This window comes from Poromitra crassiceps (genome assembly GCF_964638095.1).
Source record: "Poromitra crassiceps genome assembly, chromosome: 4".
NCBI lineage: Eukaryota > Metazoa > Chordata > Actinopteri > Beryciformes > Melamphaidae > Poromitra > Poromitra crassiceps.
The window spans coordinates 20,293,407-20,309,141 of NC_139626.1; the positions used below are offsets into that span (position 1 = coordinate 20,293,407).

Consider the following 15,735-nt stretch of genomic DNA (forward strand, 5'->3'; position numbering starts at 1 on the left):
TCAAGTTGACGTTTATTTATGTTTGTAGTTGAAACAAAAACAAATGGCTACATGAATGGAAATGTCTGATCATTAATATCTACTTTTAGAAATTATATAGGCTGAAATCAAATCACTGTGCATAATTGTGAAAGTGTCTTTATTGACAGATGAAAAGGCTGTTATTTACCCTTTGTCACCACCTGGTGAGTAAATATATGTGTAACTAAAACCATTAAAATTGACAACAGGTCTGCAACTTTTTTCCCCGTGTATCTACTTGGCTGGTTGGGAACCCCTGTGTTACATAACTGGACATGTAATTCAGGGTACAGATCAAAAAACATATTGAAATCGATCGAATCGGAATCGAATCGAATCGAATCGAATCGAAATTAATCGATTCACAACCTTGTGAATCGGAATCGAATCGATTCTTGAAATTTGAACCAATACCCAGCTCTAGTGTGTTTACCCTGGCAACTCCTGTTCCCCCCGCCCCTCAGTCTGTAATCCATAATGACGTTACTCAAATAAATACGGGCGGCCATCGAATTCAAATGCATCGTCTATATATTATCGAAATCTGATAAAGATCCAGCCATGCCTACATGTGTTTAGCCTGCCTTGGATGGTCATGGGGCTTATCGACTGCTCTGAGCTCTCAACTGAGTCTGAGTCCACGGTTGTCAGTCCCCACATGGAATACAGAGCAATGGATGGCTGGCAGAGGTAAACGCAGCGGCTCACATTCATGACAGTATCATATAATAAGGATATGAGCCGCTGCATGCGTCAGGGTGAGTTAAAAATCATAATTGATGTTGGAAATAAGGTCCAGGTTGTACATTTTTTAAATTCTCCTTTAATTTCCCACTCTTACACTTTATACTCTCAGCTCATCTCAGTCTATGAGTAAAGATGCATCTTGAGGTATGCAGGGTTCCTACACATTTCCCATTTCAAAATTCAATACTTTTCCAGACTCAAATTCCCCAGAATTCTTTGTCGGACCATATTTGACATCTGAGTACACATGGGTGTCACTTTATGTTGAAAAGTGGTGGTAAATTACACCTATGGCCACACCACGATTTAGAGGTTTTTGGGTTGAGCCTCAGTGAAAGCTTGGACTTTGAAGAACTCTCAAGTGAAGACTGAGAAGCTCTGACAGAAATGACTTGAACTTGTGAGACTCAGTGGCTCACAGAGTTTGACAGCTGCATGACAGTTTTGAGGTTGAAAGGTCGAGCCTCAGTCAGTTAGAGTTATGAAAATGGACAGCCAGACGAAAGACTGAAAAGCTGTGAGAAAACCTGTCCTAATAAGTGTGACAGAGTTGGATTACTGCCCAGCAGTATTGAGCTTGTGGGTTCGACCCTCCATCAGTTTTGAGGTCATGGGTTTGAGCCTCAGTCAGTTTTAAACGCAGACAGTCAGATGAAAAACTGAAAAGCTCTGAGAAAACCTGTCTTAAAAGGTGTGACCCAGTGGCTCAGCGAGTTGGATTACTGCCCAGCAGTACCGAGCTTGTGGGTTTGAGCCTCACTCAATTTTGAGACAGCCAGAGGAAGGAGTGAAATGCTCTGAGAAAAACCTGTCTTAAGAAGTGTGATCCAGTGGCTCAGAGTTTTCCAGCAGTATTGAGGTTGTGGCTCTGGCCTCTCAGCCAGGAAGGATTTATTACATCATTGATGAAATCACAATTGCTCAAGTGACATCACAGATGGCATCAATTCCATCACAAATCGTGACTGACACCGCTCAGACAGACAGACACAGCCCAGTTAGCCAATTTTAACTAAGATGTGTGCAATATAAAGTGATGTGGTGAAGGAGGTGCAATAAATAAATACCGCAGGCTTAGTTAGGTTCACAGGCCTAATAAGGGGCACTGAGCACCTCCCAAATAGCTGCTCTGTTTCCAAACTGAGGAATGAATGGCCTTTTGACCTACTGTACCGCAGCACTACTGTACCGCAGCACTGCTAGGAATGTGCAGAGGTGTCCAATTAAGGTGTCTTTGTGCAGGTTGCTTGAATAGCGCCTCTGGCACATTTAGAGTATAGTGCACAATATTTAAAATCTTGGTCTGTATGCTTGTGATGTCTGACGGTTGTCTGTGTGTGTGTGTGTGTGTGCGTGTGTGTGTGTGTGTGTGTGTGTGTGTGTGTGTGTGTGTGTGTGTGTGTGTGTGTGTGTGTGCGTGCATGTGTGCGTGCCTGCGTGCGTGTGCGTGTACGTATGTGAATAGTCTAGTGAAGGGCAGACAGGGTGAAAAATGGGCATCGTCCGGCTCTCCTTGCGGCTGACAGCTCTGGGATGAAGTCCGACGTTGTGAGGAGCGAGGAGGGGTAAATATTTTCGAATGTGTCGGAGGGTAAATAACTGCCATTACTCTTAGTGTAGCTGGGGGCTCATGCGCACACACAAGTGGAGCTGGTTGGGTTGTCACTTCTCCTAAGAATATAACATTGGACAAGCATAGTAACATCAAACATCAAAGATCAATGCCAAACAAAAATCCTCACTTTTCAATGGCTTTCAAAAGCAATTAGGAGATAACAAGAGCTGTCAACTGAAACCGTTAAGAAATTGCTGTAAATGTACCAGTAGGCTATTACATTTTTTCTCCTTTTGAATGGGAGCATATGCAGTGCCCATGTAAATAAACGCTTCGCCTAAAGTGGAGGTGTGGGATTCTACTGTGTGTGGTCCTTCTGCACACTCTTTACCAAGGATTCCTGGAATAGAGGTTTGAAGTTGAACTGCTCCGTTTTCTGTGGTTTAGCTAGAATCTGTACGACGCCTTATTTGTACCGCTACACTATTAGCCTATTTCACGTCTCACCCAATAGACCCTTCTCACAGGGGCCATTTTGTGTTGAAAAGGCAGGGTAAACACAGGTGCAAGCAAAACACTAATGAGGGTTTCCAATTGCCATGATTGGAATTTGGAAACCCTCATTAGTGTTTTGCTTGCACCTGTGTTCTGCCTTTTCGACACAAAATGGCCCCTGTGAAAAGGGTCTATTCACCCATTTTGTGTCTAAAAGGCTGGAAGTAACACAGGTGCAAGCAGAACACTAATGAGGGTTTCCAACTTCCAATCCATTTAGGTGTTCTAGTGCCAGGGCTCTAATTAATGTCTTGCTTGCACCTAGCTGTATTACTTCCTGCCTTTTAGATACAAAATGGCTGAATTGGGTGGGATGAATTTGGCTAATTCTAGTCTATAAATGCAGCCTACGATGACTGACATTTAGGTTTAAGCTAATAAGCTGGCCATTGATGCCTTGAAATTTGACGAGGAGGTTTCAGTTGTGCTCTTCTCAGGCTGTCAAAGGCTCCCAGACCTCTCCAGCGGTTCCATCACCGCCGCTTCTTCCAGACATGCTTGTCCCATTTCAAGATTTCTGTTGCCATGCCAAACCTACCAAACAGCAAGCAGGGCTGCGTGACCATGGAGGCCAGCCAAGGGTTTGGGAATGGCTGGCTAGAATTTAGCCTAATGGCTGATTAATCTGCCAGTGGCTGTGACCACTGTCAGTCAACATGTGGCCTGCTTGGTTTGCTAAGTAAATGTTAGCTAGGGCTAAGCCTATAAATGGCCACAAATGCTCCCATTTGTAGTTTATAATGCAAACTAAAAAAACAATACACAAGGAAAGCTACATCAGCATGAATCCACTAGTTCAGGGGTTTTCAAGAGGGGGTCTGTGCATGAAGGCATTGTAGTTGGTCGCTGACCATGCATTCTTGATAGTTCAATATCTTAAGCTTCACTGTTTTTGCATTTTCATTGCCATGACTTAGATTTTTATTTGAGCTCATAGCCCTATGTGGTGTGTTTAGTGCAAAAACAACAACAGCATCTCCAATTTGAAGCCCCTCTCCTCATGCTGTGGTGGGGCAGCACAACCACCACTTCCTTCACAGACATAAAAAAGAAGAAAACATGAAATGAAATGAAACGTGGCCCCTCACCATCCACATATGACAGTTTATCCTTTAGAATAGATCATGGATCATGGAAGGATTTCTGGAACTCGCCCAAGCCAGAGTGGTGTAGTAAGAGAGTGGTGACAACGGAGGCCCAAAATTCAAATTTTGAATGCGAATGGAATCGAATTTTAGATTTTTTTCCCCCCACGTCTTTATTTTTGTTTTTGCTCCAAGTGAAATGTTTTATGGTCACTCACGATTCAGTAAGCCATGGGTTGGCTTGGTTCCAGCCTTAAAACTCGTTATATAAGGATTTTTCAAAATGGCTATAGAGAAAATAAATGGGGAGCTCACTTCCGGTTCCGGGGCAAGAGACGTCATGTGACTGACTGTTCAGCTCTATAACCACCTCCTTACAGGGGGACGGATGGATGTGCTGCTGGTCTGTCTGTTTGTCTGTGTGGTGGAGTGGTCGGCGCACTCTGGTCTGGGAGACTGGGCTTCAAGACCTGCTGTAGGAACCCTTCTTTGCAGAATAGTTTATTGAAGAGCACTTGTTTTAATCACTTTAATATCCTAAAATTAGAAGTGTAATAAAAACAAAAACAGGATTGTTACGCCTACTTGTTTTCGATTACAAATACAAATAGTTTTGCTGCCTCAACAAATATAGATACAAATACACCCCTGGTGTGAACCCCCAGAAATGTTATTCTGTAGGCAGTGTGTCTCACATAACTCTTTCAGTCCATGTAAAACAGGCAAAAAAAACATTCGCCATCGCCATCACGTCTCATTTGTGTCTTTAGGAGAAAATGACTAACTTTCTGGTGGTAATTGTTCATTTCATTTGATAATGCTGGGCCCTAACAAGATCTAAAACACTCTTCAGCAGAGTCAGCGTTGAAAAATCATAATGTGTTTTTAATGTGCTGCATCTTGACAGTCACGGGTCCTCGTTAATGAATTAGGAACATTGGCTGTGGGATGAAGAGTGGGCGCTGTGATGTCATCATGGAGGATATCAGGCTCTTCTGGGTTGGGTCCAGGACCATACATCTTCCAGTCCTGGAGTCATAGGAGCACACGCATGCACATCTGGCAAAAGAAATAAACAGCAGAGGGGAAAGGGAGGTGCAGATGATGGAGTGGCGAAGTATCCGTCCGTTCCGTTTCCTTCTGCGTGTTTTGTTTTAAAAATCCATTTCAACCCCGGCCCAGCCTTTTCATTGAGAGGGAGAGAATGTGCAGGACACGCCTGTGTTTTCTGTAAACACCACGGGCCTCTCTGCTCCACCACCTCCCAAGGCATAGACTGAGCCAGCCACGTGCACCCTCCTTCTGAGTCGCCCCATGGGGAAGGAAGCTAACCCCCTCCACCCTATAGAGGTTAAGGTTGGGGGGGGGGGGGGGGGGGGGTCGCCCTGGACCCTTCGACTGACAGCAGGAAACACTAGGAGGAAAATGAAGGGTGAATTGTGTGTCCGTCTTTCAATAGTAACAGGCAGGATGTAGAATGTCAGAGTGTTGGGAAGCTGTGCCATATGCCAGGACTCTGTGACCTCCGCTTGCCTGGAAAACAGCCACTGTCTAATCACTACACTGTCGATATGGCTGTTACTACTAAAGTGTTTTTAACCACTGTTTGTCACAGCACGTTCCCCCCTGCTGTGAATTTACACATCCATTCCAAGCAGCTGATTGTTCGCTAAGTAGGCTGTACATTAAGAAGAACTTGAGAAATAGACAAAATGTGTCTGGAAACCTTTTACTACAGTACATTCCTTAGAAATTAAGTGTTATATCTTAACATAAGGTAATACTTGTATTTGTGTTGATCAGTTTATCAGTCTCCCAACGAATGACTACTGAGGCTTCACACAGACTGCAAAAAAAAAAAGGAAAAGAAAAGAAAAGAAAAAAACAACAACACTTAAAACTATGCAAAAGACATTCCATTAAAGAAGCCAAACAGCTTTGGCATTTCCTTTGAGGGGTAAATGTCAAAATAAAGGCTTTATACTCTGTTTAGTAAAAGAGGGGTTACAGCGCCCTCTATATCCAACATATCAGTGCTCCATGCATTATAATCACCACTGCTCCAGAGCAGTCCAATATCCAAGGCTACACTCAGTACAGCACAAGGCTATACATCTCACTATACAGTATGGTACACAGTTCTCTTTGAGCACAGCCATTGTTTTGATTCAATTTCAGGAAGACGACTGCCGACCGTTTTCCTGTAACTATACCGAGTCCCTCGCCTAGATGTCAATCACACGAAAACACAGACAGATGTCTTGCCTCAGGATATTTGACACAATTGTTTGGAGTCAGCTAATGTCTCTTAAAGCTAATGCCTCTTAAAGCACAGCCAGCTGGACAACGTTCTCGCCATGGAAAAACTGACTTATGCCACCAAGGGGAAAATACAAAGCTTTTTAAAATATGGGGACAATTTATTAATTATCTTGAAAGTCAAATATCAAGTAACATAACACGTACACAATAATTCCTTCATTCATTTATTTTGTTTTTATTGTTTGTTTTTGTTTTATCTCACTATGTCTATGTATGTTTGTGTGTAAGTGTTTACTTTTATACTTTTATACTTTTTTCTTCCGAAAAACCCAATAAATATATAAAAAACAAACAAACAAAATACACCTAACTGGTAACACTTTACAATAAGGGTACATTAACTAAGGGTTAATTAATGCTTAGTTAATGCTTAATGGACATTAATTAACCCTTAATTAACAGGGTTAGAAAAGCTTAGTAAGCATTAATTAACCTTTAACTAATGTGTAACACTTTTCAATAAGGGTGCATTGATTAAGGGTTGCTTAATGCTTAATAAGCATGACTAAACCCCTTAATTCATGTAACTTGTTAACATTTATTAAGGGTTTAACATGTTAATTAAGGTTGTAACTAATATTAGTAAATGGTTGATGAAGATCTGAATTAACATGTATGCCATGAAATTGAGGTTTGCTGGTTCCTTCATGTGGCCCAACCTATAAATGATTGTGCATGTTCTTCTATAACAGAGGTGCCCAAATTCTTTCTTATGAAGTGTCAAAATTAATTTGACACTTCATGTTGACGTTATGTGAAATTACATTAAATTATATTATTTTATAGACAATTTACATTCTAAAACTAAAATACCACCCGCATACCACCAGTGGTACCTGTACCACAGGTTGAGAACCACTGCTATGGGCCCATGTTTTCGTCCCCAAGGCCATGTGGTCTACAAGTGATACAGAGTGTGCAGATGTCCCAATAGCCATTGCTTTTTACCAGAGAAATTTGTCTATATGGCATGTACCAACTAACCGTCGTGTGTGATTGCTGCGTGGGCTGAGGAAAAGCAAGCAGAGCTGGGGTATAGACTATCACCAAGGGCTCTGAAGCACCACATGCACCTCAAACACTTAAATATTTAGTTTAGTAAAGCAAAGGCAGTCTAAGGCAGACAGTTAATCTTCTCAAATGAGTGTGGTCAAACAAACCAAGATGGCTGAATAGGGAAGCAGGACTGTGTGTGTGTGTGTGTGTGTGTGTGTGTGTGTGTGTGTGTGTGTGTGTGTGTGTGTGTGTCTGTCTGTGTGTGTGTGTGTGTGTGTGTGTGTGCGTGCGTGCGCGTGCGTGTGTGTGTGTGGGCAGAGTTTATGTTTGAATGTGATTGAGCGTACTGCAACGCACATCCAAACAATGGCTGACTTCAAATGACAAATGTTTTACAGAGAATACAGCTAGATTACAAGCCTCAGAATGTCTGATACAGAATGATACCATTCATGGCTGTTAGGTGGGAGACTAGTGGATCCACGTGCAGACACTTGACATGCTTGACACACTTGATAACTGGTATTAAACGGGAACTGGCAACAGGAAAACTTGCAGCCAAGAACAAAGATGGGCAAAAAGGCCTTTAATTTTTTCTGCACCATCCTCTTGGAATACCCTGCAGAATGGGCTTAAACTATGGGACCTAGTTACCCTTAGTGAATTTAAAGGCATTGTAAAGTCCCTGGAATTTGATTCTATTAACTGTAAATGTTTTAATTGATGATTCAAATGTATTTTTTCCTGCACCCGTACTGTATTGCACTCTCGAGCTTGTTTGTTTTCTTGTTTGTTGTCTTGTTGTAAGTTTTACTGTTTGTTGTGTCTGAAACTATGTAGCTGCAGCCATTCTTGGCCAGGTCTCTCTTGTAAAAGAGATTTTAATCTCAATGAGACATACCTGGTTAAATAAAGGTTAAATAAAAAAAATAAAAAAAAATAAAGACTAGACGTAGACTGTTGCTGAATCTGATACGATCTAACAGCGTGAAGCTGGCAGAGCTGATTCGCGTTCGACAGTGACATCACATTCCAGTGTGACATCATCAGAGATTATAACCATCAACAGTGACATATGCCAAGAGTGACATCATCACTGATGACATCGACTTCAATTATGACATCATCACTGTGGCATCATCACTGTTGACATCCTTGGTGACATCATTATCATCGATGACATCATATAATGGTCATCATCATCGGTGACATCATCTAACAATGTCAACATATACTGTAAGTTGATTTTGAAACTTATTTGAAATCATGCATCATGTCAAGGTCCAAAGTCTGTTCCACATAAATTGTAGCTAATGAGTCTGGCAGGTGCTTTTCCCCCAGAAGGCTATATAAGGTCATTTTCAGCTGAGCAAATACATTCAAATGAAGGGATAACAGCCATGCATTAAGGGCTTTCAGTGGAGCACTTTGGAAAGACAGCAGTTCGGAAATGGCCCCCTCTGGTAAGCTTGAGTGCTTGAATGAAGTCTCCTTTTTTTTAGCCCTAGCTTTGATTATTTTTCTGAAATGGAAAATACTGTATATGGTTCTGCCTTTGGGAACCATTTTGGGCAGTGCCACATCTTTGTCTAGGTGGTGCCGTCATTTACTGACTTCTGTTTTTGTTTCACTTCTTATTTTATTCATATTGGAAGTGAGGTAATGGCCAGTATTTCAAGATGGCCCCATGTTTAGAAGATTCATCACTGATGGGCGTCCTTAGTTGGGTGTGATGTGATGTGTTTTTTTTTTTGAAAATGTAGCATAAATTGTTAATCTGGACATTATAATTAGTATAAAGCTGCTGACGTCCCCACCTAGACGTCTAAATCATCCCCAAATCGGCTGTGCTGTGGCCTACTCCTGGACATCAGTGAAAGACGTCATCACAACGTCATCATGAAGTCATTTTGCTTGCTGGGTGGCAGGCGGATTGTAGACTTCTTCTTGAGTTTGTGCCACTTGGAAGCTCTGGCCTGCCCGCAGGTAACATCTGCACTCTCACCATAGATAATGGAGAGGCCAAATGCTTTTTTGCCCCCGTCTTCTATATCCAGATTCTCACCCACTTGTGCACTCATGACAGAGGGCGAGGTGGAGAGATCATCTCCACTCTGACCTGGGAACGCCTCGGGATCCCCCAGTCAGAGCTGGCAAATGTGGCCAGGGAAAAGAAAAGTAGCGCAAAAGGGAGGGCAGAGGCGGAAAAGGAAGATGGAGTAGAGTTAGCTGGGAGCCAGCAGTTGGGCATGGGCATGGCCAGGGCAACACAAATAGAAACTGATTCCATGATCAAACTATCTGCAAGATATGTGCTATATGCCTCCATCAGATTTCATTCCATTGCTACAGTATGCTATGGCAGCCAGCCATACAAACCAATTACACACACACATATACATGCACACACACACACACACACACACACACACACACACACACACACACACACACACACACACACACACACAGCTCTTCTTTTCCTCTACAGAAATACAGGAGAGCACAAGAGGCAATTTTGGGACTGCACGTGACTAAAACTTCGAAAACAGTTGATGTGTCAATGCTGCCTTCAATGTGATGATTTTTAAAGACATTGCCACTGTTAAGCATTTAAGTAAAGGTGCAATATAGTGGGTGAATGGGAGGGAGGAGTTGATGTATAAAAACCACTGGCTCCATCTACTGGTTATTACATGTTACTACTCACAAAAGTGAACATCAGCAGGTTGTTGGAGGATACTGATTGGCTGCTCAGTAAAGCAATTACTTTGAAATTAAAATCAGGAGAGTTGCCCTGGTGGTGCACTGAGTTGAGTGTGTATCATGTGCCACAATAGTCTACTGGAAATTTCTTGGATCCAGTAATGTTTCCTAAGAACTTTTATGATTGATGAAATGTCATATTTATGCCTAGTGGATGAAATTCATCTTGTTGCTAAGAGTTGCATGTTGGGAAATTAATCGCCAAAACTGGAAATTCGCATTAATTATATAATAGTGAGGCTGAAACCGGGAAATTGTTATGCTGTATTGTTGCTTTTAGTCCATTTAGAAAGGTGATCTAGAGTCTAAATTGATGTTTGGAAGTCCAGAAATTAACCTCTTGCCATAACCAAGTCTACTTAACTATTTCTAAATTGACTAAAAGCTCAAATATAGAATTTTCCAGATTTGTACCTATAGCCACGCACTTCAAAAGTCATACAGTGAGAAATACAGTATTGTTGGCAGTGCCTTGGTGGTGCACAGTCTATGTCAGCTACCTTTTTAGAGAAAGGTTCTGAGTTCTAACCCAGGATGTGCACAGGCTGAGCTTGTATCTGTGTTGGTTGAGGTAGCAAAGTTATTTGTATTTGAAATAATCAATATTGTTTTAGTTTTTATTACACATCAAATTAATTTGAGGATATTAAAGTGTTATGTTCTCCCCCTCGACCTCTCCAGAGATATGAGCAGAGGGTTATGAGAACGAAAACCACAGACAGCTTATCTTTTACTGACATGGGGAGTTGGTTGTGTTGTGTGTGTTTGTGTGAGCTTTTACGGCTGAAAGGCGTAAAAGAGATGAAGATGAAGCGCAGAACATTTCTTCAACACTATCAATAGATCAACTTACTCAGTCTAAATCTCATGAATGCTAGAGCACAGCACCTGTAATGAGATGACTTATTTTCATGCAGCCATTCAAATTTGGTCCAACTACATTCATACAGGTATATATGCATCTATAAACTCCTTACTAAAGGCTGGAAGAACATACAACATGTATGAATACAAATATGAGTGGTAACAACACTTCGAATTCATTGATCAAAAGCTTGTCAACTTACTCCAACCAGTTAAGGCACATAAAAAAATGCAGCAGTGTTTGCATAATATGGGAGAGTTAGTCTTCATATGAAACTGGCTGGTACATTTTGGCATGAAACCATGCAAAGAGGGCAGCTGTTTCACTCAGATTTCCCAACATAACGGAAATGGCAATTAGTGGACACATGCAAATATCTAGGAACAGTGTTCGACTCTCAACTTCAATGTGAACAGAGAGTCGATTGTCAAGTGTGGTCAACAAAGAATTCACTTAAATGCAAACGCTCAAGTCCTTTCATTTTTTTAAGATTTCTCTTTGGACATTTTAGGAAAGGTGGGGAGAGAGAGAGAGGGGATGACATGCGGCAAAGGCCCGCCGGTTGGATTCAAACCCTCATCCGCTGTGCGAAGGGCCGAGTCTCTGTCGTATGCATGCTACCAGGTGAGCCACCAGGATGCACAACTCAAGTCCTTTAATGTCTGTGACACCATCCTTTTGTCATTTTTATAAATCATTTATTGAATTATTATTTGCTGGTTTAATGTGTTGTCTGGAATAGCCTAAATGGTATTGTCAAGTCCATAAAGTAATTTGTGCTCCATCTTGGAGAAACGTGTGGTACAGAAATCAAAAAAGATCATAGCCAATCTGGCCACGTTCTGTCCAGTGAAGTTGTTCAGGCCGGCGTTATTATGCGCCCTCCAGGGAAACAAACCGGTATTCAAAGTCATCTTTTCCTTCGGCTGTCAGGCTGTTAAACACAGACAGTAGTCATTTTTAAGTTGTCCCCAGTGTGAGACCAGTCACTGCCTGTTGTAGCTAGCACCCAGCCTTCCAGAGCCTGGACTAGAGGGCGCTCTATCTCCTCCAAACTACTTTCTCAGAGACCACTGACATCAGGATGTGCTCCAGTCTTAGTCTCCGAGGAGCAGAGCCAGACAGGAAACAGGAAGTGTTTTCTGTGGCACATGCAGCCATTAATCCCGCCCATGCTGCTGGGTCATCAGGGAAGAGCAGCACAGCTCTCTGCATGGTCTTCAGTGCATTCCTCCTGTCTTCTCCTGAGTGTCTCCCACTAGCCAGCTGGTTCACTCCACTGTACAACAATTTCTTTCCTTGGGTCATACTGGTGAGACAGGAGACATGGTTTGCCACTGCTCCACCATTGTCCATCATACTGGAGAGAAAAGCGACATGGCCTGCCATCGCTCCACCATGGGCCTTCCTGGGGTAGTACTGTGATACCACTCTGGACAGCAAGCCCCATAGAGATGGATTGCCTGGATTGCTGTGTATGGCTCTGGTAACCTCTCTTTGTACAGCACGGTATTTGCCCTGTTTGGCCAGCAGGGTGCAGGTGAGCAGACATCGCTGCTCCACACAGTTCCCGGTGGCCGAGCCTTGCTTCGGCAGATCTGTCAGGGTGCTAGCAGCGTACGTAGTGTCACCGTGGACCAAATACAGTGCACATAAACACAGCACAGACTCTGGGATAGTAGGCTCCTTTAACATGCAGGATTTATAGAGCAGATGCTTGGCTCTATTGACATTACCGTGCCTGTGCTCAAGCAGGGCCAGAGCTATATAAATGTACGCCTTATCCTTATCACTGGAGGCCACAGCCAGGGCATGCTCATAGGTGTTGATGCTCTCTGGGATGAGTCCTGCTCTGCAGTAGGCCAGAGCCAGTCCAGCCAGATCATAGAGCTCTTGTAGCGGAGTGGAAGAGTAAACACGCAACGCCTCGTCCCACTGTCCTGAGGTGCATAATGCACGACCATAGCAGCCCAGAGCAAAAAACAGTTTTTCTGTAGAGGATATGGATTGAAGCAGTTCAACAGCTCTTTGGTAAGCATGTACAGCCTGCATCTTCAGCTGCAGATGCTCGTTCAGGTAGCCCAGCATAATGAAGGCATCAGGGTCATACTGGATCCTCTCTGTGTACCTGCTGAGCCCCACCTGAGCAGCAGAGATGGCGTTCATCTGGACTTTGTTGGAGCGGTACAGCTCAGATGGTCTGTTGCTCTTATCCACTAGGGTGGCACACACCCAGTAGGCGTAGCCTTTCACTCCCTCCGTATGCGTGCCAATCTCATTGGTTTGCCTAAAGAGTTCCATGATATGGTAGCGTCCCACTGTCTCTGTCTCTGCTATCAGCGCCCGTCCAATCCAGCAGGTCAAACGAAGCGGCTCCAAGTTCCGGGCAATGTTGAAGGCCTTGTGTGAAAGCTCTATATTTTCCTTCTTCAAATACATGGCACCAAGGTTAGTCCAGGCAACAACATTATTTGCCTCAATTTGTATGGACTTGATAAAGCAATGTTGTGCCAAGGCAAGGTTTTGAAGACTTTTGCTCATGGCAATCACTCCCAGAGAATTCCAGTAGCTATAGTTTCCACTGTCCATCATGATAGCTCTTTTCAAACACTGCTGGGCCTTCAAACACTGCTGGGCCTTCTCCAGCAGCAGGGCTGGGGAGTTCTGGTCTCCCTCTGTATGGCAGGGTAGGCTGGCCTGGCAGTGATAGTTGAGTCCCAGGTCAAACCATAGGCTGGGGACCTCAGGCATCAGCTTCAAAGCATGTCCATAGCACCTCCTGCCGACTTCAAGTGTCTGGGCCTGGTTGAGAGTGTGGCTCTCGGTGGCTAACCCAGCCAATGGGCCTGGCACTAGAATTCGGGCTCTGTTTGGAGACACGGTGCTGACTGTAGTACAGGCATCTCCCAGCAGCTTCCACAAACAGGACAGGTCTGGACGCAGCTCCACTGCTCTGAAGAGGTGTTTTATAGCCTGTTGGATGAGCTCTATAGCCCGTCCATCTCTGTAATCTTCCATTAAATCTTTTGCCAGTGACATCAGACACTCGCCTAGACCTTTGAAAGCTGGGACATAGTCCTCCTGTGTTGTGATCTGCAGGTACTCTGCCGCAGCCTCTTTGAACTTGCCCAGAATCTGTTTGATTGCTGCTATCTGGTAGATGCTGTAGATGGAGGAGGGTTGAAGCTCATGGGCCTTGCCAAAGGCCTTCAGAGCTGCTGTGAAGCTCCGGCGGTTCAGGTAGGCCTCGCCCAAACACTCCCAGCACACCCAGTCCTCAGAGTCTGCTCGCAATGCTGTCTGCAGATCAGTAATAGCTTGTGGATGCTGTCGAACCTTCAGGTGGTAAAGGCCTCGTCTCATCCAGGCCGATTTAGCGGAACCTGGAGTGGCTTTCTCTATCACTGACTGAAGTATTGCCAGGGCAGTGTCTATATCCTCCTGCTCCATACTGAGATCCACAGTCTCAGAAGACACCTGAAGTCCTTGGTCAACCTGTCCTTTCTTCAGATATGCTCTTCCTTTAAAGGCTACCAGAACTGGGTTCTTTTCACCATCTGGGAACTGAGACTGTGCCAGGCTGTACCATCCTGTACTTGAGCCCATTTTCTTCAATCCTTGTGAGAAACAGCTGCCTGCATCCTCACTTCTAGCTTCTCTACCACTTCTTAGTGCAGCTTTCACTTCTGTAATAGTCATCCTGTGAATATCTTTGTTACGAGTCTGCAAATACAAACATTGACATGTTGGCAACTGTTTTTCTGGATGTGTGTGTGCAGTGTGTCTTGGACTTTTATTGTGACTAGTGGCATCATCAGTGATGTCATAAATCACTGATGAAGTTGATGGATGATGTCATCAATCACCAATGTCACAATGTCAACATCACAATGTGATGGCAGTTACTGAAGTAACATCATCAGTGCAGACACTGATGAAGTGCAGACACTGATGATGTCATAGACATTGGGACATCAATCATCAGTGCAAATCCGATATATCATACTATTAGTAATACTACTATTACTAGTGGACAAGTGGGAGTTAGACCCATCCTGGTGGAATAATAATAATAATCCTCCTATCATCATTATCATCATCTCATAAAATTGCGGGTTGTGCGGCTACTGTACACATATATATATATTAATAATAATAATAATAATAATAAAATTCCATTGGAGTGAATGGAGATGACCCAACTCTTATATCTCTATTTGACTCTGGTCAGGAGGACTACATCTTTTCTTCCCCTTTTTCTGGTGATCAGCTCCTGCACAACACTGCCAGGACATAAGTCTACCATGTCTCCTTGGCTTTGTCAAACAACTTGCTGAAAACGAGTTGAATGTCATGAACACACGGGCTCAGTGAATGTAGGTGTAGCCGGCAGACTGTCCCTCTTGGGCTGCCGTACAGGAGTAGTCTGGCCTTGGCACCACCCACTTCCTGGTTTCCAATTGGTTGCTTGCTATAAAGCCGCCCTAGCAGGCTGCGTATTTCATTTTGGGCTCCCCTTCGAGACGATTAGCTGCATTGCGGGTAGGTGCACATTTTGTTTTGTGCTTACAGCCCCTTATGCTGTAGGTTAGCAGTTGGTGGCTAACGTTATGTGTCTGACTGAAACCTGGCTCTCACCTGAGACAGTAGACCACGCCATCACAATACCTGGATTCAGCGTGCACAGGTGGGACAGAGACGCAAAACATTCCGGTAAGAAGAGAGGGGGCGGTGTTTGTTTGATGATTAATAAGAACTGGAGTACCAACAACACTAATATCGGGACGTTTTGCTCAGCAGACCTGGAGTATGTTATGCTTCAG

At 43.6% G+C, this 15,735-nt stretch overlaps 1 pseudogene across 1 annotated transcript; it reads right to left on the reverse strand.

The window, feature by feature from the left end:
- Window positions 1–11,953: 11,953 nt before the first annotated feature.
- Window positions 11,954–14,518, reverse strand: LOC310775664 (tetratricopeptide repeat protein 37 pseudogene; annotated as a pseudogene). The gene has a single exon. The product of its transcript is annotated as a tetratricopeptide repeat protein 37 pseudogene (transcript).
- Between the last annotated feature and the right edge of the window lie 1,217 nt (window positions 14,519–15,735).